This window comes from Falco punctatus (assembly GCF_963210335.1).
Source record: "Falco punctatus genome assembly, chromosome: 9".
NCBI lineage: Eukaryota > Metazoa > Chordata > Aves > Falconiformes > Falconidae > Falco > Falco punctatus.
The window spans coordinates 8641446-8669156 of NC_137589.1; the positions used below are offsets into that span (position 1 = coordinate 8641446).

The 27711-nt window shown below is 37.4% G+C and overlaps 1 protein-coding gene and 1 long non-coding RNA gene across 16 annotated transcripts in view; both read right to left on the bottom strand.

Moving 5' to 3' along the window:
* KCNMA1 (potassium calcium-activated channel subfamily M alpha 1) overlaps positions 1-27711 on the bottom strand; it is a 555223-nt gene that overhangs the window by 319674 nt on the left and 207838 nt on the right. The gene's annotated exons all lie outside the window — the stretch shown is intronic.
* On the bottom strand, positions 2906-21091 carry LOC308070018. Its single transcript, XR_013930595.1, has 3 exons — positions 17712-21091; positions 14376-17372; positions 2906-13741 (listed from the first exon to the last, which is right to left on the bottom strand). It is a non-coding gene; the product is annotated as an uncharacterized lncRNA (long non-coding RNA).

The window sequence follows — 27711 nt, forward strand, 5'->3', positions numbered from 1 at the left end:
ACCTTTTTCTGAAGCTGCCGTATTAGGAAGGAGCCTGACAGGCATAGCTCAGGCAACACAAGGATCATGCAGTTCTAAGTAGATTTACTGAAATAACAATGTAGAAGTTTCTTTACTCTAAGCTATCGTTCAATGCTGTAATGACAGTACCTGAAGCAAGGTTTAATTATATAACCAAATTCTGGTGCTCCACAGGGTCAAAATCAAACATGCACATATTTTCCAATAAAAGTAAGAAACTCGTTAATTTCTCAATATTATATAATTACTACAACTTGTCAAGAAATTTTATTCAATTGCTTAAAATTCATTTTTCATGCCTTTTAGATCTTGCTGACCATAACTTTTTGCTTTGTGAATGTCTGAGAAACAGCATTTTGCCTGGAGTACAAATACCTGTTGTCTTATCACCCAAATCAGTGAGATCTGAGTCAAAAACAAGGCATGATCTGAGATCTGAGGCATGAAACACTTCAAATAACACTTTTACTACCTACACCTAATATAATCTTAACACCTAGAGTTCAAGTCTTCTTTCATTAAACTAGACTATTGATCAGATGTGTACAGGTGTTGTAAGGTGAAATAAGCTATTAAATTCTTATCAGCTGGTAAGAGTCTCACCATCTCTAAGAAACTAATGTGAAGAATAGAACTTGTGGACAATATACCCTAAATTATGATGAACAGTGATCCCAAGGCCCAATTTTCTCTGAACTAAGTTACTGAGAATCTAATTGATAGTGCACACACTGCTCCACCCCATGCAGTATTCTAATCCACACGCAATCAATGTTTGGATCTGGATCAAATCCGCTCCATTGCCTAGCTCTAGAATTATTTATTACCAATACATTTGAGCAAAGTCTTTATAAACATATTTTTTTTAAACAGTTAACCAAGGTGCTGAGGGTCCTGGGAATACAGTGCTTACATTTTTAGTGAAAACTTTGATTTGACTCAAACCAGTTTTAAACACAGCTATTCTGTTTTACCATCTTCAGTGGTTTATAGTCAAGTATTAATGCTGATGTTTTAGCCTACATTCTGTGGAATCATTTACATATTAATAGCACCATCAAACCCACTATTAAATTCAGGTATCTCCTTAAAAAAAAAAAAACAACAACAACAACAAAAAAAACCAAACACACGCACACCACACAACAAAGGAAACAACTCAACCAACCACCAAAAATAACCAAACCAAAAAGACCAAAGCTAAACTCAAGACAGATTTGCCCTACCGAAGGAATTTTAAGCTGAAGAATGCCAAAATGACCATTTAATGCTGAAAATTAAATTTGAGCAACTAAACCTGCAATCTGTTTGGGACTCTATGAAAGTCTTCTCATTCTTTCATGTTTTACAAAGTACATAAGAAAAGCTAGACTTTTATTTTCCATTTCACATAGCAAGCCTTAGGTTACAACATTTGGTCATTGCCTACTAGCTAAAGAAGTCCTCTAGAACAAAACCAGCATAACTGTATACCAGTGTTGCATTTTAGTTACACCCAATTCCTTAATAATCATCACTGTGTTACTTAAATAATGTTATATAGATTCTGGGTAAAAGCTTCCAAGACACTTAAGGAATTTAAATTTTCTATGACAATTCATATAACTGCCACTAAAATGCAAATATCTATTTTTTGCAAGAAGCTCCCAATTCCCACGCTGCACCAAACAGAAAGATGTGTATGTTAAATTACACTATTCCCCCATTATAATATACATTTGCTTTTAAATGAAGGCTTGTTTCCTTTTCTGTTGCCCTGAAACATATACTTAACATCACAGTTCTTAACATCCCCAAAAATCCCAGAAAAGGCATCAGAAGAGAATGGAATCTTAAACTCCATTTTTATACTGCTAGCAGAGAAACATGTTTTTCCTTTGCTAAGTGACAAATGTACTGAGCTGAATTTGAAAACATCGAGTGTGTGGAAAAAGCAGGGCCTAAACCAATCAGGTTACAGTTATATAAAAATTGGGAATAAAAAGAAAATTAATTCCCTTCCGTGCTATACAAACACATTGTATAGAGTCTTCAGATGCAATTTCCCTATATATATGTGCGTGTGTGTATATATAAATATATAAAGCAAGTTTGCTATATTCCGATATAAAAATCTGAATGCAACCTGGTTATTCAGACCCAGGGAGAAAATTACCGAGTTTAGGTCTAGAGTCTTTGCTAGATTGTCATGGGAGATAACACCTATTTTGGGGTACCTAACTATGCTTGAAGAGAGGTATAAACATATACCAACTGATACCCCAAACTCACCGCGACTAGATTCTAAGGGAGGAAAAAAGCACATATGCATGTGAATTGTGGCCTTTGTTGTTACCCAGGCCGTGGGTTGCTTGCTCTGTTTATTATTCCAGTGCATTTGACACAATGTTGCAATTGCTACAAGTCTGTTATAACTTCTCTGTCTGGAAGGAAAGAATCTTTTAATTTATAGTAACTTACTGATTGTTTAAGACTGAGAAATGTGAAATGTTATGCTAGCAGCCACACTGATTAAGTACTTTGTATCAAGTTAAAAATAAACACCAATCTGATTAAAGGCAAGTGGGGGAAAAACATGGACTAATTGATGCATAACCTTAAACCTTTCCTGAAAAAAAAAAAAAAAAAAATATCGAGCCACAGAGTTCAACAAAAAAGGACAATACCTTTTTGAGGCAGCGAGTCAGAGAAATGGCAGACAAAATCCACCTAAAGAAAACTGTAAAAATGTTTTATTCTCCACTGCTAGCAAGATGCTCCAGAAGAGCTTTGAGTGCTCTGTTGCAGTCATACTGCAGCCAAACTTTCTGTATTTACATTAAGGACAGAAAAGGGGGGAGGGGGAGGGGAAAAAAAAAAAAAAAAAACCACCACCACCAAAAAAACCACACCCTGGAAATTTTAATAAGGGCGTACCAACATAACAAAACGCGAGGGAAAGTACAGACATTGAGAAAATATTATCAGAATTAAGCTGTGATAATCGCCAAGGGGATCAGCCCACCTTCCAGGCCAACATAGCAAAAGGATGACTGATAATCCAAGGGCAGGACGGTTTCCCCTGCAACTGCACTGACCTAACGTCCTGGCATTGAAGAAACATGGGAAAACGGAAAGGCTGCTCACCTTCGAGAGGAGAGCTCTCTAATGAGAGTTCCTACAGTTCCTACCATCCACAACAATGAGTAACATAACAGCTCTATAGTGGGAACATCAATCCCTCCCAGCCCGTAACATCTGAACACTCTCTGGAACACGAAACAGAATTCACTGACATTTCAAAGGCAAATTCATGCTTATACAATATTGAACTATCCAAACATCATTAATACAAACCATCATAGGACTCAATAGGCAAAGCAAGAACACAGAAGGAAGGGTTATTTATTGTTATATTCCTCTCAACATTAAGTATTAAAATAAGAAGTACACAGTGAAAAGTAAACACTTTCAGGAATCCTGTAACCCCTAACACTTTCAGGGCACCAGACAGGCCTTACTTCGTTATCCGATTTCAATCTGTTGTGTATTCTTCTCCAGAATTGTCTGAAACTCTTATTCTAAGGTTAAATTTTTCAACTCCATGGCTACTGTACCACTTAGAATATAATAAGTTGTTTATTATTAATATTTTTAGAATTTAACTTAATTTTAATTTCTACATCCATACAATAAATTCTGTTAATGAGTTATTCGGCTTTTTCAAATAATGCTTTAAAATAAACCTCTATTAGCTTTTTTATTTCAAATTACTTAAGGAGAATAGAAATTATTTTTTATGACCATAAAGCTATATCCTCAAGGATCCACTAATTCTGGAACACTGCAGTTTGCATTAGTAAGATGTCAACAGCCTGAGGTTTCCACTCACTTCAAATCGGTTTTTATATTTAAAGTACGTACATTTTCAAACCTCCTTTAACCATAAAGACAAACAGAATTTACTTGTCTAGATTTGTTAGGAATGAAAACCTGCATTTCTGAGGAAACAACAGCTGCCAGTTACATTTCAGAAGTAGGAACTACTTAATCCGTGCTTGGCAATCCCAGCATTAATTTGCAGACTCTAGGATACACACCAGCATCTGAGCAATTACTTCAGTTTAACAACAGTAAGACTTGAGCGAGTCTAGACCACAGAAGAGCCAAAATGGCTTACTTAAATTGATGTCTCATTAACTGATTCCCTATACGCAAACAACAAAAATGCAGAAAACATTCCATGCAGGGAAAGCCATAAGTGGTAAGAAATTATGCACTGCAGCTGATAAAAACAGCTGAGCAATTAATATCTCTTAGGTTACTATAAATGCAAATGAAGTAAGTGCTATTCGCTATAATGCAATATAGATTCTTTCTCTAAAAATCACTGTTCTGCAGTCTTGTTTTTTTGGTAGCACTTACTTCATTAAGATGTTTTTATTAGAATTACCTTTGCACATATCACAGTGAACTAAAGCAGCTGCATGATGTTAAATTACTCAATTCAAATTATTTCATCCAACAAAACAGTCTTCAGAAAGCTGTGAGTTTTCAAGACAAATAAAATGTTATATATCATTTTATAGCCATCAATAGCAAATTTCTGTATAGACACTTGTTTTCCACTATAACCCACCTAATACCTGCAAATAAAGCAGGAGTGAGGATCTCTGAAATCCATCAGCAGGGCTTGGTACCACGCTGTGGATGGAGCTGTGCACGGAGCTGTGCACTGGCTTGTCTCTGGGCTTAGGCATGCTGCCTCGTCTCCGGTCTTGTCTTTCTGCCTCTGCTGCTTTGCCTGGTCCCTTCCAGATCAATGTATAAACAACAACAAAGGTAAAAGTACAAAATATCCACCATCTATGACACCATGAATTTTCCAGGGTCTCTTAGAGGGTCATTCTACCTCATTCAGGTTTGCCAGATCATATTTCTTATTTATTAAATGCTCCTTTAACACCTTCCAGGACAACTGCATACAATACCAGCTTCTCTTTAAAGAAAACTACCTGATCATGCACCAGGACTTGTGGGCCACCTTACAAGAACCAACCAGGACATGCAAGCACATGAGGGCTGAAGTGGGTAAATAAGAGAACCAAGATAACACGATACAACAATGAAAAGACAAAATAAAATTCCACCCTGTTCCTACCACCAGCAAGTAATAAATGTTCAAACAAGCATTCTAAGAAATGGGGAAATTTCCTGTTGTTTATCTATTATTCACAAATATAGGGAAACAGATTTTGCAGTTAATATACTTGTATAAGAGCCAAGCTTGATGGAACATAACACTATGAAGGAGCAGCAGTGATATACGCATTGGTTTGCAATGCGAGTACAGGCAAAGTGCAAATTCTGCAGTCAGCACCTGCTGTTGATGACAGGATACACGTGAACAGCCATGAATCTTAAGGGATGCGTCTGCTGGGTAGTATGCTGGCTAGTAAATCTGTCTCAGAGACTTATTGATCCTCCAAATAGTCATGCAGAAATGGCAGGTTGTGCATGGGGATAAAAAAACAAAAAAACAAAAACCAAAAACAAAACAACAAAACCCACCAACCACCACATTTCTACTATTTCTTCCACACTCCAACGTCAGCTAGGATTTAACATCCAATTCTAGAAGGAACTAAGCACCTCCAACCTAGACAGTGAGCAAGCTTATCTTTCAGGGAAGTCAGAAAAGGTTGAAGAGCACACAACTCTGAAGCGCCTTTACTAACTCTTAGTTAGTAGTTGTGAGCCTGAAACAATTAAAGTACCAAAGCCAAATGTTGCAACTTTGATAGCCACATTAAAAACTTCTCCAAAACCCAGACTTGAAAGTGTTTGCATGCAAGTTACTTCAATTACATTTTCTGCTTTTCATTTTATTTACCTTTATTATACCACAAGGAGTTAACTGAAAAGTTAATTAGCTGTTAAGTTCCACAGTAAGTGCATTAGTCACTAACATACATGAGAGTACTGAAAACTTTAGCACCTTTATGAGATTCTTTGCTGTATAACTTTTCCCCTTTGGCAAAGCTCATATAGACTGGCCATTTACCAAGAAAAATCTGAATTCATTCAAAAGACGAGGTGAAAGGGAGTAATAAATAAGTATTTGAGAAACCAATAGGCACTAAGGGCTCAGTGAACTTCTCTACGAAAATTCATAGCAAGGATTTAATTTTAAAAACGAAAGGCAGCGGTAAAGTAGGTCAGCATGAGCTCTGGATGATGATCATGAGCAATCGGAAGACTTGGTTATTATCCTTAGTTCTGCCACTCGTGTGGTGTGCGACCTAAAGCATATTGCCTGACCTCTCCAGGCTTCCCATTCTCTCTGTTGTTTTCATTTGGCAAAGATGGTGCATGTTAACTCATTAGGGCAACGGCTGTCTTTCATGACAGGTGATCTAGTATAGCTGAGCCTCTGCTGCTGCCACAATCATCATACAGAGCCTGAGCAGGACACTATGGAACAGTATCAGCACTGCCTATGAGAGCAAAGGGACTTAATTTATTAAAGGGTTTTATTTAAATAGCAAGTTGTCAATATCTCTTTTTAAGATAACCTTCCTGTTTAATTTTCTGGAATTACATTTTTAGCCTCATTAAGCCACTGCTTAGTATAGCAGGATTTTCTTATATTTCTGAAACTAAAATGATGTATTTATTGTAAATACAGCTTAAAAAATACATTTCATATTTAAAGCATCTCTTTTTACAGACTTGCATAACAGTGATAAGAAATACAGAAACAAAATTGCTGGGAGAGAAACCAGAGCAGATACAAAAGAGTTACCAAAAAAAAAAGATTAGCCACAGTTCTCACATATTGAACTTATGCATGAGAACAGTAATTTGAGTATTAGCTGAAAGGTACAGTAAGATGCACGGTAAAGGCCTGGATCGCTGGGAGCCTGCCTAACTATTTGTAACTGTAGTAAGTAATTAAGAGGTCACCAGGGGTAGAACACGTGACATCTCCAAATAATGCCACAGAAAACAGAATTTGCAAATTCAGCCTGTCTGCCACCAGATGCGCTTTAATCTCTCCCCAATGAGAGATTCAACTTTCTTACATGCACTTTAACAAACTGCCTCTCATTTGAGCAGAGTTCGTGAAACTAAGAAGACTCTTTCTTATCAAAGGGATCCTGTGGAATCAGTATTCCTGATTCAGGAATCAGTAGAGGAGACATCAGGCTCAGGAATATGAAAAATCAAAGCAGGAAATAAACCAAAGAAAGTGAGTCTCTCAACACACTTTTGTTTTCCACACACATTCCCAATGTCATCGGAGAAAGAATTTTAAAAAAGGAAATATCTTTGCTATGTCCTCGTCTGTACATGCTTCTTACACACGTTAATGTTTCGGCTTTATTTTTCTTTCTTTATACAAAGTGATTGTTTTCCCCCTGAACTTTCCACTGTCATATTGTCAACAAAATGAAAGTTTCTGTTCAACCCATAAATTGGAAAAGACTGACATTTTCCAATTAATGAAAACAATACAACACAAAACAACCCACCTGTTAATAGTGCTCTGTAGCTTGAGGCCAATTAGGTTTGCTGGGAGAGTGCCTGGCAATATGACCAATTAAATTTCATGCAACTTTTCCAATTCAGTATTTAATTTCATTAGTCAAAAAAAGTGCAGTACTTTCTATACAATGTGCCATTTGCTAGAGCTAGATGCATAGCATTATGCGTATGTAAATACCTGTGTGCACACATACGTACATATGTGTGTGTGGTTTTTTCCTCTAATCTAAAAGGTCCTTCTTCCCAATTGCCTAGCAGCCATCTAAATCATCTCCCATTAAGGTCAAGAAAAATAAAATTCCCTTTTTGTATATTGGTAAAAGCATAACAAACTCATTTCCAGTGGATGCATGACTGGCTGTGCAGTCACATGGAGCAAAACAATTATGTAAGATATCTCCAACCTATTCTTCTCATTGTCCACAGACTTCTGGAATGTCATTTTAGACCTGAGTGACTGACCTGTCAATCAATGAAATCACACTAATTGAAAAAACAAACAAGCTCAACTGCAAAGCCACGCAAAATCAGAAGAACCCAGCTGCTGAGCATGGCCCCCTACCCCACACAACACAGCAGGAGTGCAGCGCTCACGGTGGTGCTCAATAATTCACAGTCCCAGCCCCAGTGCTGGACTTGAGGAAAACCTCTGCTTATTGTGTCACACCCTGAAATGCAGAGCACAGGAATTAATTTTTTTTGTTGTTTTTTCTATGTTCCTATGTTTCACTGTGACAGAAGGCTGTTCATCTCCAGATGAAGAACTGGAACCAAGTACCTTCAGATGGAACTGCTCTAGTAATACCTCATTCCACCTCTAGATAAAGAAAGTGACTGAGGTGAGATGAAGCAGCAAGTAAAGACTCTTACACTTGCTGGTATAGTGCCTGCGCAAAAAAATCTCCAGGTGTGCATGAAACATCTTGAAAAGCACAAAAGTGCAGTAACATGTGGAAAGAATAAGAGACAAGATATTGCCCCAAAATCATCACCAGAATCTCTATGGTTAATTTAGAAAGTAATCTAACTACAATGGCTCAACCTGATGGAAATTAATCACCTGAAACAAAGAGGAAATTAAATAAAGTCTATTACCAATAAAAAGTAATCATTTACCAACAGTTAACCCACCCCTGTATCTGGAATATCGCAATACAGAACTGAAAATGAATAAACTGTATACATATATATAACACAGAGGCAAATGCTTCTTTTTAAATTAAGCAATTTTCTATTTCTTAATTGGAATAGAAAAAAAAAAAGAAAAAGAAAAACAAACAAGCAAAGTAATTTCACTGCTCTCTCCTGTACTTCAAGATCCTGTACGTCTCACCAGTTCCCATCAGCAAATTCACTGAACAACAATATAAGAGAACATCCAAGAAACTGGCAAGGAAAACACAAGATCAAAACCAAAGAATGGTCGTAAAAATGTCAGAAAATTATAATATAATATGGTACAGAAAATGCTGTGTCTTTTAAATTTTGAAATCAGAAATAAATTTCTGGAGATAAGTGTTTGGGGTAGAAAAACACTAGCAAGTGCTCTCTGGAATGAATGAAGCTGCAAGTGTGGACTTCCTGAGAATTTAGGGCTGGATTGAGCAGGTCATGATGTGTTGTTACGATATTACACATGTTAACACTGCCACTAAAGGAACTTCAAAGCTTTATTGCCACATTATAAGAAATGACTAATAGTAACTACATTTCTTTGTGAATGGGTCCCTTCAAGGATTACCTATAATGAAATTAGCACACCCAAATTAATGCTAGATTGTATGGCAGACAAAAGGAATCCTAACATTCCTCAGTCACTTGGACATTAGAGTCCAGCATGCAGTCCTACAGGACAGGCAGTCAAGTCCATGAATGTTGAAAGAGGAATTAGAGAAAAACTAATTAAGAGAAGTTACTACTTAAGATTTTGTGTTTGATTGGGTTGAGCACGTTCATTTACTTAGATTTGCTGTTACCATTCCTAATTTTTCCAAAGAGCAGAACTCCAGAAACAGAAGGAGTTACCTCCCCTTTCAGTTGCTGAGGTTGTTAGTCACAAGAACTCACACACACAGCAAAGCGGGATGCAGCTGTGGAAGTATTCTCAGAATAAAACGGCAAGCTCTTGGCTTCAGTAAAGCCTAGCAAAATTTCATTCAAGAAAAAGACTGAATAAAGAAGAAACAGGCAAATCATTCAGCTTACAAAAAAGAATCTGAAGGCTTGTCAAGGCATGTACTTTGAAACAGTGTGAAAACAAGAAACAGCCTTCAGAAAGGAAAAAAATCTCTGCTAAATGCATCTGATTAACTGCAAAACCAGTTTTCTGCTGCAGTACTCAACATTACAGCTCTCCTTCCATTTAACTTCACCTAATGTGGTGAGTTGGGGTTTTTTTTCTTGTCTTTTGTAATATAAAGATAATTTCCAGAATTTTCATATTTCCACTTGCATTTCCAGAACTACCACAGACTGTAATGACAGCCGATACCTGCAAATGAATGAAGCCTTGTATACATGGGTCAAGTCTAGGAAAATCTATATCTGGTTCATAGACTTCTGCACAGAAGTAGCCATCAACACCACAACTTGCTAATAGGACCCGCCACACCTCCGGAGGGCTGCAGCAGCTCACTGTACCTCAGGCCACTTTGCCTACTCAGTGCTTAGGCACAGCTTACTGTCAACCACACCAGAAGCTTGTTCGTGGCAATTCAATAAAATATCAAACACTGGACATCAGTGAACAAAGTCAATGCAAGGAAACCATGCTGAAGAGGAAGGGGGGAAACTACTGCTGGAGTTAAACATCGTCTTATTTTTGAAAGCCACTTTTGTGAGCATGTTTTTCTTCCTTTTGCTCTGGTATCGTTTGTCCTTCAGTCATTTTGCCAAAATTGATAGCTTTGACTGATAGCTACAGGAAAGCGTCTCTCCCCATACCAATCTGCTCTGAAGACTGAAAAATTGACTTTTTTTGATCATTAGGAATAAATCTAAGCCTACTAAATCACCCAGCTTTATAGCAAAATTTGCGAATACAAAAAGCTGCCTTTAATTAGTGTACGAAACTGTAGAGACAGCAAGTCTGAGCAGTGACTTTAAATTGTAGCACTGACTAAAATTTAGTCATAGTACCGACTTCAGAAAATTCTAATCAAGAGCCTATACCTCAATCAAGCTGAAAAAAAGAAAATAAACAGCATAATACTTTTCCAGGGGCTACTTCAAAATATAATAGTAATCAGCACTCTCGATTTCCTGTGGCAAGACAAATGTGTGAGCAAGACAGTGTGAGCTCTTTCCGTTTCAGACCACTTTGAACTGAAAAAACCTGTCAATTAGTTCTTTGACACAGTCATTAATCATGAGATACGAGATCTCTACATAATTAGATAATAAGATTTAGCAATTTCACAGAAGCGGCTAAATCTAAAGTAGGCAATGTTGAGGGTTGTGTTGATCTTGGTTTATGGGGAAGCATTCAGTCATGGTAAGAAAGCCATTTTCGACAGGCTTTGGAAATAAACGGAACAAAAGGTCATGTAGCGGGCTTCTGCTCCTAAAAAAACATGAGCATAAATTTTCCTTTTAACTTATGTAAAATTTGCACAAGTATAGTTATATGCTACGACAGGTGAAATCTTCATTTACAATTTGGTGCAAGGCTGCACTGCTACGGAGGTTTCTGCACACCAGTATTTCAGAGAAAGGCACAGAAGCCATTGATACCATCAATTACAGACACTGGTGATTTCCCATTCTGTAATCATCAAGGAAATGCTGATGGTATGTTGTGAGTATTGTTAATCGGGAATTATGATTCAGCATCATGTACCAAATGATGAGAAATTCACAAGGTATGAAATAGAATCAAGGAGTTGCAGCTATCACTAAAGACCAATGCAAAAAACAATGTAGCAAGCAAAGGTAAAAGGTTATTTCTGCACAATAAAACCTTTTTCATGGTATTTTTTCTATTTTTTGAGGGGTAAGACTGGAAGAACAGTTTCTCTGTAAGAATGTAAAAACTGATTTATTCAACAAACTTGCTTCCTGCAGATGAATTTTCCTGTGTTGCTATGTGGCTATAATTCTAAAACTGAAAGCTTTTTTATGAGCCTTTTTAATGTAGTTGGAAGATAAAAATCATATAATCACATGATTAAAGGCTTGCAGAACCAACCTCCAGTGTAACTCTAATAGTCTTGTTTACTACCCTTGCTTTTAAAAAACATACAGCAGTGACCACTAAATCTGGCCTTGGAACCAAGCGTTACCTCAGCTGACCTTTTCTCTTGCTAGTGACAGCACTGCATCGGGTCCTTTAACATTCACCCTCTGGTGTGGTGGCTTTTGTTGTTCTTTTTACATAACATGAACAGTCTAATTCAAAGCTAACTTATCAGAGACATCCCTGGGGACACATCTCTGGGCCCACAGCCTTTGCATCTTTACCTGGCTCTGCTAGCTTATGCTGTCTCCCATGAGCATCCCCATTCTTCCTACAGACATCCTCTTGTAGGTGGAGACATACACAACTGCCTGTCTGTCTTCATGCTTTATCTGGTCCCTTGATAAGGTCTAACACTGTAAGACTATAGTATCAATCTGGAGTAGTCTTATTTACAGACATTTAAAAAAAACACAACAGAGTGAGGAATGAGGAACATACAACTTCAGCTTATGCTCTGTCTCAAAACTGTCACTTGGTACATAATTTTCCCCTTTTTCTCCATGCTTGCTTCAGCCTGGCTGAAGTTCCTTTCTGAGGAGCTACAAAAGCACTTATTCACCAACAAAATTGGACAAACTACCAGGTAATCACATACCTATCCTGGTCAAAGAGATTTATAAGAGGTATTGCTGCAACTCCATGTCTTTATGTTCCTACGCACTTCTAGTTCACAATTTAAAATATTACAGAATGGCCAGAAGTTCAAAGTACATATTGGAGTTTAAGGGTTGGGGGTTTTTTAAAGTGTTGCAAGGAAAATATTGTGTCTTGCATCAACTACAGAAAATCTAGAGCAAACTTTGTGAAAGACAAAGCGTTTTTCTCTGAATAAGTAATGCAGAATCTGGCTGAGATTCTGGCCAGGTAAATTATGCCTCTGAAGTATAAAGCATCTTCCTGTTTTTTTTTTTTTTTTTTTTTCTTTTGTTTTCACATGTGCTTTCCTTCCCTCCTGAAATTCTACTTACTATTGATCTCTTATGCAAATTCAGTCCTATGTTGCTTTATTCAAAAAACATTTTATTTTAATATAGGTCACGATCTAGAATCTATTCTAGAGCAGAATATTGAAATAATTGAAAACTAGACATGGGGAAATTACCTTTCTAACACATGCTTTTTAGATGTAAGGACAGTTTAAGGTTTTTGCCTGGGATGAGAAGTTTCTGTCTCTCAGCTGCAGGCCCAGCTCGTTCCCTCCACGGTGCTGCATCACCAGTCCCACCCCTGATGCTCAGCCTCCCCTAAAGACACTGCTGCTGTTCTTTCTCAGCAACGCGAAATGTGGCAGGTCAACAAGATTGAGCATCAGTGGTGGGTGGGCTATTTGATCTTGTATCAAACCAAAATCTCATCAAGCCCTGGGCTCTGCCAATAACGTCCCCCCTCCGCTGAGCCGGCTCACTGTACATACAGCCCCTGCACAAGACTGAAAAGCAGGGGAAAAAAACAAGAAAAGAATCAACGCAGTCCAATTACACTCAGAAAAATGCTCATACCAAATCTACAGATGATAAATATTTATACTCTGGTGATGACACTGCACAAGAACAAAGACTATCAAGTCCTAATACTAATAAATAATTTGTTTTCTCAACAGATTGGCTGACAAGCTTCCTCTCTGACTCCCAGACAGAGCTGGAAGAAAAAGCTTTTAGCGTTCTTAATTTCAAACAGTAAATTAAACCAAAAATCCTTTTGCTGATTGCCTAAAACCTCAGAACGCGCCTCTGATCAAAACAAGCTTTTGACAGAGCCCTGCGGAAGGGCATGGCAAGGCCCCTGAACACCGCTGACTCAGCGAGGAAGCCCACCTACTGATACATTACCGTGCCTGCCAGCAGCACTGAGGCAGACCTTGGAGACCTCTTGTTTAAGCAGCCTCTCAGTTCCCAGTCTGGTTTCTTATCCTGGTTCCAGGTGTGTTAAACACCAGAAAGACCAAAACACACATCCCTATTGATATGGAGAAATAGTGTGAAATGGGGACAATGGACACCGACTGTGATTGTATATGTCTACTCAGGAATGTGGGTATGGTGACTGGTCGTGGGTGCCCTGTCTGGTCACATAGGCACACAGCTCTGAGGAGACAACTACAGTTTTGTGGAGACGCCTGCCCCTCTTCCTCTAACAAAGGGGAGACGGGGAGACGCCTGCCCTTCTTCCTCTAACAAAGGGGCTATTTAAAAGAGAATGAGAAAAGGATGAGAGACATTCAAATGCTATCTAGAGGGTGGGAGCGTTAAGTCTCCTTGCTGGAGAAGATCGGATGGTCACAAGGACATGAATCACCTTTCCTTGCTGAAGATGATCGGATGGTCACAAGAACATGAATCACCTACAAACCTGCAAGACCACCACATTCCAGGAAACGGACTGATAAGCTAATTAACATACGAAGCGGGGTTTAGGTAACGAATATGTATAGGCGTTAACTGAATATTCAATTGTTTTATTGTATAAATGTGAGATGGTTCGTCACTTCGGGTATGCACGCTTGTGGAGGAGCCATCCCCCGTGCATCTGCGCGCAATAAACATACCTACTTTATAACTTTCGAGTTATAGAGTCTAATTCCGCACGTCACCTATCTGCTTATAGACCCGACTGTAAAACAGCACCTTTTCCTTTACTCTAAGAGCCACAGCAGGACATCACCCATAACAAGAACACGCTGCAGGGCTGTTCCACGATGCCAAACACAGCCAGGAGGACAGGCTCTCATGAAAGAGAAAAGCCTCTGTTAGAATGGGTACAACCCTTGGCACCGACAAGGCAACCCCGAGACACATGCTTTGCAGCCAAAACTGAATTTCTAAAATGCACATGAACAGAGAAAACTTCCGTTTGTTCCAGCTTCTTGGTGGATTAGAAGCAGACAGCCACCGTGCTGAGAATATGGAGCACCTGGTTAGACTCTTAATTTTGATCGCTTCACACATTTCCCCAGAACAAAGCCCTTGCTGTGATTCAACAGTACTTAACGACAGCCCCTTTACTTGCAAAGAACAGCCGTCAGTAAGCCACCTTCTCCAAACCTCCAACCCAGTCTGAAAAAAGGCAAGTCTGTGCAGCAAACATTTTTGAATGGTACTTGCACAGGCATGTGTGGACTATACGGAGTTTATTAATTATATATCTAAAAATTAAGCTAAACTAGTTGAACAATAGCTTACCGATAATTATAAGTTCTGAAATATTTTATATGGAATAAGTAGAACAGGAATCAAGTAGATGCATAAAAATAACATAAGCAAACCCCTTCTTCTCCCCATCCAAAAAGAATGATGGCTGAAAAAAAAAATTCAAGTCCTCCAACGCCCTTCAAAAATGTAACATTTTATAAAAATCTTACATTTTTGAAGCAAAGAATTTCTTACATAGAAATGTAACAGATATCAGATCAAAACTTCCTCCATCTTGCCCCAAAATTCTAGATTTATATCTAACCCTTCATTTAAGAGTGCAACAGTTGTAACTCTTTTGAAAAGTTATTTGATTTCCTGCAAAGTACAGGACTCTCTACATTCACTTACACTCAGGTCATGTTTTGCAGGTTTCATCAACAACATAGTCACTAGAAATGACTGTGTTAAAACTACACGAAAAGCACTCTGATATCCAGGAAAAAAAAACAAAACAGACAGTATTAATTTTAATTAGAAGCTTTTTTCCTCTATGATTATGGAAAAAAAATAATAAAACCAAAAAACCCTGCATTTTTTTGTTTTGGTAATTCAAGAGGGACCAAGTGATCAAAACACAAATACCATTTTAAATGATAAAATTCTTAGTCTGTTACCTTGAGAAAACAACATTATTTTATTTTATTTTTTTATATTAAGACCACAAGACTTCTGAAGGAGCTCTTCTAGCCCTTATAAAATCAGATGTATGCTTAAGTTACTATTTTTTGGGAACGCTATAACTCGCTCATAACCAGAGAGGTCTTGGAGCTGCTACATTTACATGTATTTTCAAAAAAGGATTAAACACAGATTAGAAGCATTTCAGCTAAGTTCTTACCTAGAGCTTTGATGAACTTGCAGATACACTGTCCTCCTCCACAAACTCCTAGGAACACTACACCTGACCAATGGCACATTAATTATGCTCAGTGAAACAAGTATTATTCTTGAAGAAAACCAAACAAATCAAACTAACCTCTTCTGTATTATTTGCATTCCACTCTTGACAGTACCACTTAAAGGTATTTTATCATGAGTCTTGCCAAATTCTATCAGTTTGGTCTGCCATTTCAGTTTATGTCCCTGTTTCCCGAGACATGACAATACAAACAGCTCAGATTTTTAAAAAACAAAAATAAACCACTCTGCTACCATCACAATTTTTTTCAGCCCATCTAGTTATAAATTAAAAGGTAGTAAAATTAGACCACAGTGAATCACTGCAATGGTTGAAATGCATTAGTTTAACATGGAGAAACCTCACTGGTTTGAAGATAATTTGAATATAGACTTGAGCCTGGTAAATGCTTTGGAATTTGTGTTATTGATCTTGAACACTATCACCTACTTCTACAGGATTGATTCATTTTCATAGTGCAGTCTATGCAGTAATTTTAAAACAACAAAAGAAAATATTTAAAATTATAAAAGCCTCTGGAAAAGTCACTATATTCAAATTTACCACCAGCTGTATTTATAGCAACAACTTAAGTCCTCCCACCACAGTAAATTAGTGGCAAATGGCTCAAATGGCTGTAGAGTTTTTGCAACACTCGAATAAAGAAGAAAAATATATATGATAATAGCAAGGCACAATTAAATTTTGAATATCTGAAACCTAGCAATAATGCCAAACTCTTTAGGAGAAAAAAAAACCTATCAAAATATATTGCTTCACATGCTCCATATCTTTCTAAAAAGGTAAATGACCCAAAAAATAGAGAAAAACAAGCACAAAGCTATGGCGGGTTGTAGTGATACTTTCCCTCTTATAAATACCACGAGATGAAGAATGCTTTAACACATATGATTATATATGATGAGTAAATCAACTTGTCCTCCTGGAAATTTTCATACAAAAGGTTTGCAAATGTTTAATAGCATTATATTTTCGGGGGGGGGTGGGGGTGGGGGTGTGTGGAAACCCAACAGTTAATCTAACAACACTTTAGCAGAAACATACATATAGAGATAAGAATTTAATCAGAGATGGGAAGTCCATCCATTTCAGAACAGCCAACGATCAGTGGGAAGCGTATTTACCTAAAATGCATGAATTATATTTTTCTAAAAAAAAAAATAAATCACATTACAGTGTTAAATCTCAGGTTTTGAACATGTAGACCTCCACTGCATCTCTCTCTGTTCGTCTTTTCTGAGATACTCTATTTTGTGTAAATAGTTACATACCCTTCGAAGAGGAACATGTCACATCTCCCACAACCAAGTACTATAATCAGTCCACACCTGAGAGACCTCCTTACAGTCTGCTTTCTCTCAGTCTCTCCTCCTTTTACTTTTAAATTGTTATTTTCAAGTAATATGGCTTATCACAAAACATATTAAAAATTTGCAGAACTGATAAACTTTTTACTGCTGTGATTAAAGCTTCTTACCTGCGGCGAATGAAGAGACGGGACGCAGCATGATGCAAGCAAATGTCAATTTATTGTACAGAAGCACGAGGTTTTATAGACTTTCAGAAGCTGCGCGTTTTAAACAGATTGGTTCTTGAAGCTAAGCCTTGCATACTAGGCAATCCCTGATTGGTGGTTAACTGCCAGCAATTAACAACAAGGTGTTACCTTTCCTTGGCGCCATCCATCTCCCACTCCCCTGTGCTCTGCAAACATGCCTCATCATGTTAATTGTTGTCTAGACAAGCTCGAGCTCATCCCCCTCAGCTAACTGATTGGCACGCATGGTCCTAGTTTGCAGCCCGCTCCTGCACTTACCTTTTAGGGTTTGGGTGTGGTTTTTTTTTTGTTGTTTTTTGTTTAGGTCGATATGAACAACATTTAGATTAGGACAATTTTTATTTTACTGCTGGTTAGTTACTATGAAACCGACCTGTGGAAAGATATCCCTAAGGACAGTGTAAAGGTACCTCGCTACAATTAGTCTACCTTATTATTAGATTAGGGGAGTTGCATAATTCAGGTGTAAACATAAGTATGTACTCCTGTGAGTTTTACATGTTGCAGTCTCATGCAAGATAGGAGATTTATCAACTCATTATCTCTGGACAAAAACATCTGAAGATACTTGCATATACCTGCTTCAAGGACTCATTACAGGACAATTTTGTGTCAGGGAAGCTAACACTGAGCCCTAAGTGTCCCAGCTTTCAGGCCAGATCCTGCATTCCAAAATACCTTTGTCCACATCCATGAAAGTAAAGAGTATGTTTTGCTTCTCTGATAAACTGTAGTTTAAATAAACTATTAATGTAGTTATTCAGGGTTTATTTAAACTACAAACATTACTAGTTTATTTAAACTCAGTTCTCAAGTATATGTGAATGTGTGCATATGTTACTCTTTCATAAAGTTAGATCTTGATGCAAATGCTTGTTTTCATAAAGTTAGATAATAGCTAGCAATGAGCAACTTGTGGGCACTATGTAAAAGATGATAGGAAGAAACAGTTCTTTTCTTTTCTTTTTTTTTTTTTTTTTAATAGTTGCCAGTTCTGCTCATTTATCTGTTTTGGCAAAGAAACATATTAATTTTTACCAAAGAAGATATAAGCACTGACATTGTGCTGAGGCTAGCGAATTATGTAGGACTTCATTTCATCAAAGCAAATTGAAAGAAAACTGCCAAAAAACCAACAGTGATCCATTACACATCAAAAGACAGGCAGCTTAAGCAAAGCTCCATTTACTATGCAACCAAATTGAAAATTCTAATGCCTTTAGCATAAAGCTTTGATGAGTTGTTGTCCATTTTAATCAGATTTGTGCAAACCATATTATTTGGCTGGTTACAAGGTTTGAATTTTTGTGTCTTCTGTACACAAATTTATTTGATGATGTATCTCTTCCATCGAAAAAGAGTTATTAAGTAAATTCAATTGCTCCAGACAAAATTCCCAGTTTATAATTTAAAAAGTGACGTTAAATTTTATAATTCATAGAACGGCATAGTACCTTCACCACTAAATAACCTCCTTTTCTGACATGCTGAAAGAGCTGCTACAAGGAAGAAAGAAAGAAAAAAAAGACTGTTTCAAACCACATAAACCCAAAATTAAAGGGAAAAAAAGAGGCCAGTAGTAATAGGACAAGGCGTAATGGTTTTAAACTGTAAGAGGGTAGATTTAGATTAGATATTAGGAAGAAATTCTTTACTGTAATGGTGGTGAGACACTGAAACAGGTTGACCAAAGAAACTGTGGATGCCCCATCCCTGGAAGCATTCAAGGTCAGGTAGGACGGTGCTTTGAACAACCCAACCTAATGAAAAATCTCCCTTCCCATGGCAGGGGAGTTGGAACAAGATAATCTTTAACAGTTCCTTCCAACCCAAACCGTTCTGTGATTCTATGATTCTAAGTGTTCATTAATTTCCATCAGTTATAAAGCCATAGTAATAAAAAAAACCCGTACCAACCACACTTCACTACTGCAGATAGGTAGTAAATCTGTCCCAAGAAGCAAGAGAAAAGCACAGGAAGCAGAAATGTAAAAACAGGGGTTTCTCATAATACCTTTAAATAACAGTTAGCATAATAACTTTGAATAGTTTTCATTTGGTCTTTTTTTTAATTTTATTATTACTTTTAAAGGACAGCAAGTATGCCATTTTATAGAGAAGCAGGAGCAGAACTTCCTCCTCTCTCCTTTTTCTTTATTCGATCCAATGACAGCTGAACACCCTGGGTGTTTCTGTCAGCCTCAGTGAAATCTAGATTTCTGTCTCACTGTACACTGATGACAAATGATTTTTCCAGAATGCAATAAATCACATTAATAACTAATACTTGCATTATAAATAAATGAAGTAAATAATACAGTATAAATAAATAAAAAAAGGAAAACAGAGGCTATCAGCTACACAACGAGTTCTATTATTCTGCACACAGAATCTAAAGTGATGGTACTCCCACCACAAGTAACTTCAGTTTGAAAGAAACTCATTTTGGCAGATGTAAACCAGATGCTTGCAGTCTAAATACTTTAGAAAAGTTATAACAGAGATTCAAAGAACACATATGTATGGGACTAGTGACATGATTAGCAAGAGCACGACTGAGGCATAGAACAACTTCATTCCCTTTCATTTACCTTCATTTCTGTGAGGTGATGACCTTCCACTACCTAGATCTACGAATTCTCTAAGATGCTTCCTTGTATTTCAATTCTAGATGTCTTTCACTAGCACAAGGAGTAATATTCTCCCTAATGTATTCTTCAGTTTTCCATAAATAACAATTCCATTGAAACATTATTGGTACTAGAGGTTCAGTATCGCATGTGATTACAGAGTTTTGAGGCTAAATTTCTAGCTGCGTGGTTGGGTGGCCCTACTGGAATGAGATGAATTAGTCTACACTTTAGGCCCAACGCCCTGTTTGTGGCACAGAAGGAGGAAGGCTGTGCCTGGGGAAAGGCAAGATGCAAAGCCCAGACAGAGCTAAACCAGAAGTAACGGAATATGCCTAGTGTGTACAATAACTTTTATTTAGCTTTAAAATCCCACACCTCAGGTTTTTTTCTGTTTATAGCATGTGCATCTTCTTCACGCTATTTCTTTCACGCCATGTGGGCTGACAGTTGAAAAGTAGGCCATCCAAGCTTCGCACAAATAGTGTACTTCAAAAAAAGTGTTCTGGCACTTTGCGTGAAGAGCCAGGCTGTTCTCTGCTGGTCCCTGTGCAGCGAGGTGCGGTCTGAATCTGTGATGTATTACATCTGAACTTCCTGATGGGAGACCACAACTAACCTTGATTTGTGAAAACTAAGTTTGTTTTTAAAATGTACATTTTCAAAAAATATCAGCTTTATGCTTTTTTTTCTTCTCAATTTCTTCTGCCTATTGCATGTTCAGCTAAAATGCACTTGAATTTCCATTCCTACTCTAAGTAATGAACTTGAGAGAGCCTGGATTATCTTTTTCCCTGTACCAAACTCCAATTTGAACCAACCCACATTCACCCAGTTTCACTATCCTACTTTTCAGTGGTATAACAACTTCAAGATCTTTAGTTTTAACGATCAACAGCATAGCAGCATGCATTAGTCAGCTTTTTAATGTCACTGCAATAAAGCTGCATTAGCCATGAGCTTGAAAGCTCCTTTAGTTGCAGTTTCATGGACTCCAGCTCATAATATGTCCACATGTATTTTTCTACACCATATTAGCAGTCAACCAAAAGTGAACTTTTTTAATCAAATCCCTTCTTTTTTTCAGTTAAATTATATTGCATGTTTTCATTGACAGTTTTGTATGATTTCTTGGAGTATAATTTGCAGAACCCTGTTTTGCTGAGTGATATGAGAATAAGTAGTATAAAACAGATACAGCCAAAAAGTTTCAAGTTTGGATGCTGAAGGTGATGGAAATTGATCATGTTCTGCCTTGTCAAAATGAGATGCTTACTCAGATATCTTAACAGATTAAGCTCCCAAATATCAAAAACACTGGCACACGCAGAAAAAGAGCACAAAATAACACTCAACAACACTTAAAACACTTGAAAACTGAATGAGAAATAGTATTTATATGCTATTTTTTCACTTAGGAATAAGGACAGACTCACTTGTTGGCATCATCCAGCTCAGAAAGCTTATTTAAACCATGGTGAAAGGTAAATCTGACAGCATAAAATATTATCCTTTTGCATACATCAAATGGATACGCTGTTTGCATCCAATATTCTTTTCTTAAGAAAATATACATTTGGTGCAAACAAAGTTATGAAAATCTGAATGTATTTTTCTGTATTATTTAGAGTAAAAAAAGAAAGCCAGTGTACTATTTCAATGATTTAAAAAATATATTTGCAGTTTTCTATTATTTCAAAAATGTTTGTATTCTAATAGAGAAATGTTGTAAGAAGGTTATTTATTGCTTTGTGCAAAACCTAAACTAGTATCAAATGCAACTTTAATTGCAACAACTTGTCAGATGTCACAAAAATTATCTGGCCTGTTATCTATTTCCATCAGTCTAATTATGCTTTTACAGCCTCTACTTTGTTTCAAAGTGCAGCTGCTTATTACTGTTAAAATATCATCCATCTGGAAATACACCTTCCTCCCAAGGGCCTTGATGATTTACTAACTAGCAACAAGTAACTTCCTCCGTGAGCTTCTAGTTTGCAAAGACGCTCATTAAAATTCACAATTTTAAGTGTTTACTTCTTTGTTCCCAAAGCAAACACCGGAAAGTGCTGTTGGGGGAAGGAAAATAAATAAACCTTCCAAAGAATCTTATGAATAAGTAACAAAACAGAAAGTACATTATCAGGTTTGGCTCATTGTTCTTAGCTCCAATATGGTGTCACAGCATAACAAGGCAACTAATGTATAATGCATTAGTAGTAAAAGGATCGCTTTCCATTATGTGAAAGGAACCATATCTGTGTTCTATCTCACTGTATGCCTCTTTATGAACTCTGCATAGCTGGAAGAGGGGCAAAGTGAAACTAATTTTGTTGGATTTTGTGATGTTGGAGTGACATGGAAGTTTCACTTCCTCCAAGAGATCCAACTTGAATGCAGACTACATACCCAACTGTGTAATTATTCTAATGTAGCCCCAAGTCAAGCAGTATCTATCTTAGCCACTAGAAAATATCTTCTAAACCTTTATGAAACTTTAAAAAGCAAAAATATTTATAGAATTTTACCCCATACCAACACAATTCACTTTTAACAACTTTCTTGCCATCTGAAATTACGTTCCACAAGCTAGAAAGGACTGCCTGTTCTCTACTGTCTCTTCAATCAATATTTTTTCCAGCAGACCCCATTCTCCTTTCTTTTTATTTCTTTCTATTGCCTCACATTCCCCACCCCCTACTCCCAGTTCTTCCACAGACATTTTCTTCTTCATCAAATGTTCTTCAGACTTTTAGGTAAGAAAGTTGCGTGCTCTGTGGATCTCGATCACTCTCAAGAGGTCTGCCGGGCCCGTTTGGCATAACTAGGGCCAGCAGCGGCTCCCTGCCTCCCTGCCACACCTGCCTCTGGCAAACGTGCTTGTTCTGCCTTTCACAAAAGAGCTCCCACATGGGACACGGTAATTATTTGGATAGACCTACTTACTGGAGCCATGGATCAGTGACAGCCACCGACAGACACTAGCCTTCAAGTGACAAGTGGTGAATTTCTGGGGCTCGTGCACGGCTACGCCAAGCCTGCCTTGCAGAGGCCCACAGGGCTAGGAGAGCCGTCAGGAAAGCAGGGCCTGAATGCATACAGTGACACAGGGAAAGCAAGGGAGGAAATCCAGGTGTGCTTTAGGCAGAAAAATAGTTTAGGGTCCTGACTTAAAGATGTGGAGATGTTCAATAAGATGATGAGGAAAACAGGTGAGTCCCCCAGAAGTTACTAGAGGGAAAAGAGCGTGCCTCAGAGAAGGAGATGTTCCCTGCAAATGACATTTAATAATCCTTACTTGAAACTATCCTGAAATGCAGCAAGCCAAGCTGCCAAGTGTCCTGCTCTTCAGCCATCATTAGCTACGCTCAAATGACCTTCTCAGGTGAATGGCTTCCTTATCACCTGTGACAACGCTTCCCAATGAAACTTCCTAGCAGAGAGTCCACAAAATTAATCACAAAAGCAATAGCCCAAGAAAGCAAACAAGCTAAAATTGAAGGAAATGACTAATAAATGGGTTGGCAAAGTAGAATGACAGGTACTGGGGACAGGACACATCACACTAGAGTGTGATATCTGAACGCAGTTAGTCACCCTTAAAATACCTGGATTACCATAGATACAGCCTGGCCTCAGAACAGTAACAGTACTTACCCTTTTCAAAAAGTCAACAGCTCACAGCCTACTCAAAAGAAGAGTCTTTATAACAATCTCAGCACAGCCTCTTCTACTTCATCTTGATGTAAATGACCTGAGCCCTACTCAGTTTCAGTCTCTGGGCAGGGTTGGCTGAATATATAGAACTTGGCATTCCACCATCATTCAAAATACTGGAGGCTAAGGATTATTTTATTGAACATACTCAAGATACAAAGCAAACTAAACGAAAGAAGCAGAGAGAATTTTTCCATTAACTTTGAAAAAGGTAAAACAGGCTGTGGACTTTGCAGGCAAACACTTGTTTTCCAAGGTATTAAAATCCAGACTATTTTAAGATTTATGCGACAAAATTATACTTCAAATTTTAACCAATCTGTTTATCACGTACTCTACTCCTTCAAGGACAGATACATTCTTTCATACAGGCTCCCAGTGTCTACACACAGGGGAAGTTTATTCCTAATAAAGTTTGGCACTTGGTATGTGCTAATATTGGGGTGCACCTGGTAGAATAGCTCTGAAAAGTTCTTTTTTTTAAAAAAAAAAAAAAAAAAAATAAGCCTTAGCAAGAACAAAATAACTTCAGCTAGGTATCAGCCACACATTCCCTTCCAGTTTCAGTCAATATCTTGATCTGGAAGATTTTGAACTCTACTGCCTTCTGACAGACAGCAAAGTGCCACTTGATTTTGCAAATATAACACTGGCAAATAGACATGGTGACATATATGGGATCCAATCTCCTACTTAGCGAGACAAAATCCACATGTTTTAGCAGTAATGAGAAATAACACATTTTATTTAAGGAAAGGTTTACCTAGAGACATGGTTTAATTGATTATGAAGTAGTAAGAAGGCATTTCATTTTTTTATTATTTTTTTTTTAATAGTGGATGCGACCGAATAACTTGATTAAATGAAGGCTGGTTTTCTGTTTCAGCACACGGAGATCCAGTTGCTTTAAAAGAAAGTTCATGTAAAGCGAGGGCTTCACCATAATCTCCCTGGAGCATGTCTAGACCTCCCAAGCTCCCTGGTATTTCAGCCTGCAAACTGCAGGAGACCAAAATCTTACCCTTGTCTTTGTGCCAAAACATCTTCAGGTGCTTTGCCAAATCAGGTGAGTATTTCTTTGACTACTCTGAAATTATTGGGAAAGACAACTACAATATGAGTATAGCTTTTGTTGCTACTGTTTGTTAACAGTAGACAAGAGTTTATTTCAGATGTGCTCTAATATCAGCCTTTATAAAATAAGACCCTAATTAATAACAACCAAGCAGGACATGGCAATTTTCAGGATATGTCAATAATCTAGACCCTACCCAGGGCCACAGCCAAGCAAATTTCATACAGCTAAGCTGCTTTACTTGATTTAGGTAACAGCAGCTCCATGGCAGCATGGCACACAACACAAAAACTTCCCAAGAAACTAGAAAAATAGTCAGGTACCTAATGTATATTATGCTCCATCTGCCCTTCCTGTACTGCCAGTACCTCATCTGATTTTCCTAAAACCAGCTTCAATAACCCAATATTACCAGCCATACTTTAAAGAAAAGATCTGATTCATTCTGCCTTGAAAGTAACACCTGTGCTGCATTAATGGGCACATAACATGGACATACGAGTTGCTTTTTATCGCCATTATCCAAACTAAATAATGGCAATGTGTCTCAGCCGGTTTACAGGGTAAATTAAAAACAGCAAAAAACATTACTCAAACAGTTGCTGAAGACTGTCAACCCTCTTACTGAATACTACTTTATATACCAAACTTCTCACAAACAGAAAGAATTAGAAGATATTGCGTAACACTGGATTGGGGATTAGGTGTGTTCGTGTTTTTTTCAACACAAACATGCATGAAGTCCACACAAAAAGCTACTCAACCTATGTGAATATCCTACGTGGATGTTCACTATGAACTTGTACAGTTTTGTCAGCCAAACCACGTTAAAATAAATAAAAATAAAATGAATAAAAATAAATAGAAGCAATAGTGAGAAATAAGATTGTTTTAGAAAAATGAAGATACTACAGTATTTAAAATTTTGTATTAGCATGCCCTGATACATACCCATACCTCTCTAAGCACTGTAACATGAACCTGTCTTCCAAAACCTCAGTTCTAACCATACGTTTGCCTCCAGCATTTCTGTCCTGTTGAAGAAAGGATTTCTTTCATCTCTTAGTGGAAAAGATGTCTGCCAGAACACAAAGAAACTCCCTAACAAATTTGCACAGCTTCCCAGTTGACAGTACTTTGACTCCAATTTAAATCTGTTGTGGTAATCTCTTTTACTGCTTTTAGGGAGAGCTGCGGATATTCGGATTCAACGGGGTCTAATCACTTCCACAGCAGAAAGAGAACACTTCTGATTCCAGAAATGATAATGCAATTGATGACATACACCTCTGAGTCAGTCTTCATTTCCTATGAACGTCATTTCTCCCCTTTTCAGTCTCACCTGTTTTAAAAAAGTTTCTCTTTATTGAGGTATTCATGTCACTGGAACACCATGAACATTCATCATATTATATTTATATTGAGTTTAATTTTTTTTTTTAAATGTTTTTTTAAAATATATATTTTACCATATTGTATAGTACAAAGGAGGACATACTCGGACCACATTGTGCTCAACTAAAAGATTAGCTGGCTAATGGAATTAAAGAGATTTACAGCCTTTTACTTGGAAAAGGAAGCGTGACAATGAACAAAGTTATCGCATAAGAGTTGTTCAACAAAGTATAATATATTTCTTAATGAATACACATTCCTCATCCTGTCTACTTACAGCATAAATATTACCTTCTCCCGTGCTAAAGCTAAATATGAGGATGGGGACTGAAATGTCTCTCTTGAAAAGCATTTATCTTTTATATCCAGAGAAGCAGACAACCACATACCCTAAGTTCACTCCTCAGTTTTCAAGTGCTTCAATCCATTTCAATTTATGGGCCTCAGAAGAACAACTGACAAAAGCAAACTTCCAATATACTTAGGAGTATTACATTTTGAATATACTTGAAACAAAACTAAAATTTGCACACGTTTCAAGAAGAATGTACTCTTGCAGACTGTTACAGGTTGCTGAAACCAATCTGAATTTCTAAGTCTTTGCCTCTCACCTCTATTGCTTTACTTTTTGTTGAGATTCGGCCAATTAAAAATGTTAATGTCCTCTTTCTTAATTGTGGTGAAATTTGTGTTTTTATTCCTTTTTAGAGGGTTAGAAGAATCCTTGTAGAAGAACTTTAAAAACTGTGTCCCTATGGACAATATGATGTAGATTCTATGTTCACTTTAATTGGCATCTCATTCCTTCTGTGTTCTGCCCTCAAAATCTCCTGTGGCTTTTTTCCACTCATCCTGCTATGTTTTGCATTGATTTTTTTTCCTCTGCCTCCAACCTACGCTTCAACTTCAACTTCTGCCAAGAGAATTTTAAGCCATTAATCGCTGAGTCAGATTTCCATACTCACAGCATTTAACTGAACTCAACAACTCATTCATCCATATTACAGTAAAAGAAATTAAGAAGAAAAAAAATTAGAACAAGTACTTTGGAATAATGGAGCGCCTTAGCTTTCTAGAGTTTGATAATTTCACTTTGTACATAAACATACTGAAAGGATAAACATGCATCAATCAGCATTGGAATTCCCATCTAATCATGAGGGGGGTTGTTGCGAGGGTTTTTTTAGGCACTTGCATTGAGAGAATCAGAATACATCAAGAAGAATGACACATGAGTGATTAGGCACTTATTTGCATTGTGCTTACTTTTCAAACACTGAAACGTTGTTTGAAATACAAGATTTCATCAGGAAGTTGAATATCATCCTAACACATCCACTGCCAGTCATTAAGAAAAAAATTTCCATAAGAGGTCAGTGTAACACTGGAACAGATTTCCCAGAGAGATTATGGAATCCCTGTCCTTGAAGGCTTTCAAGAC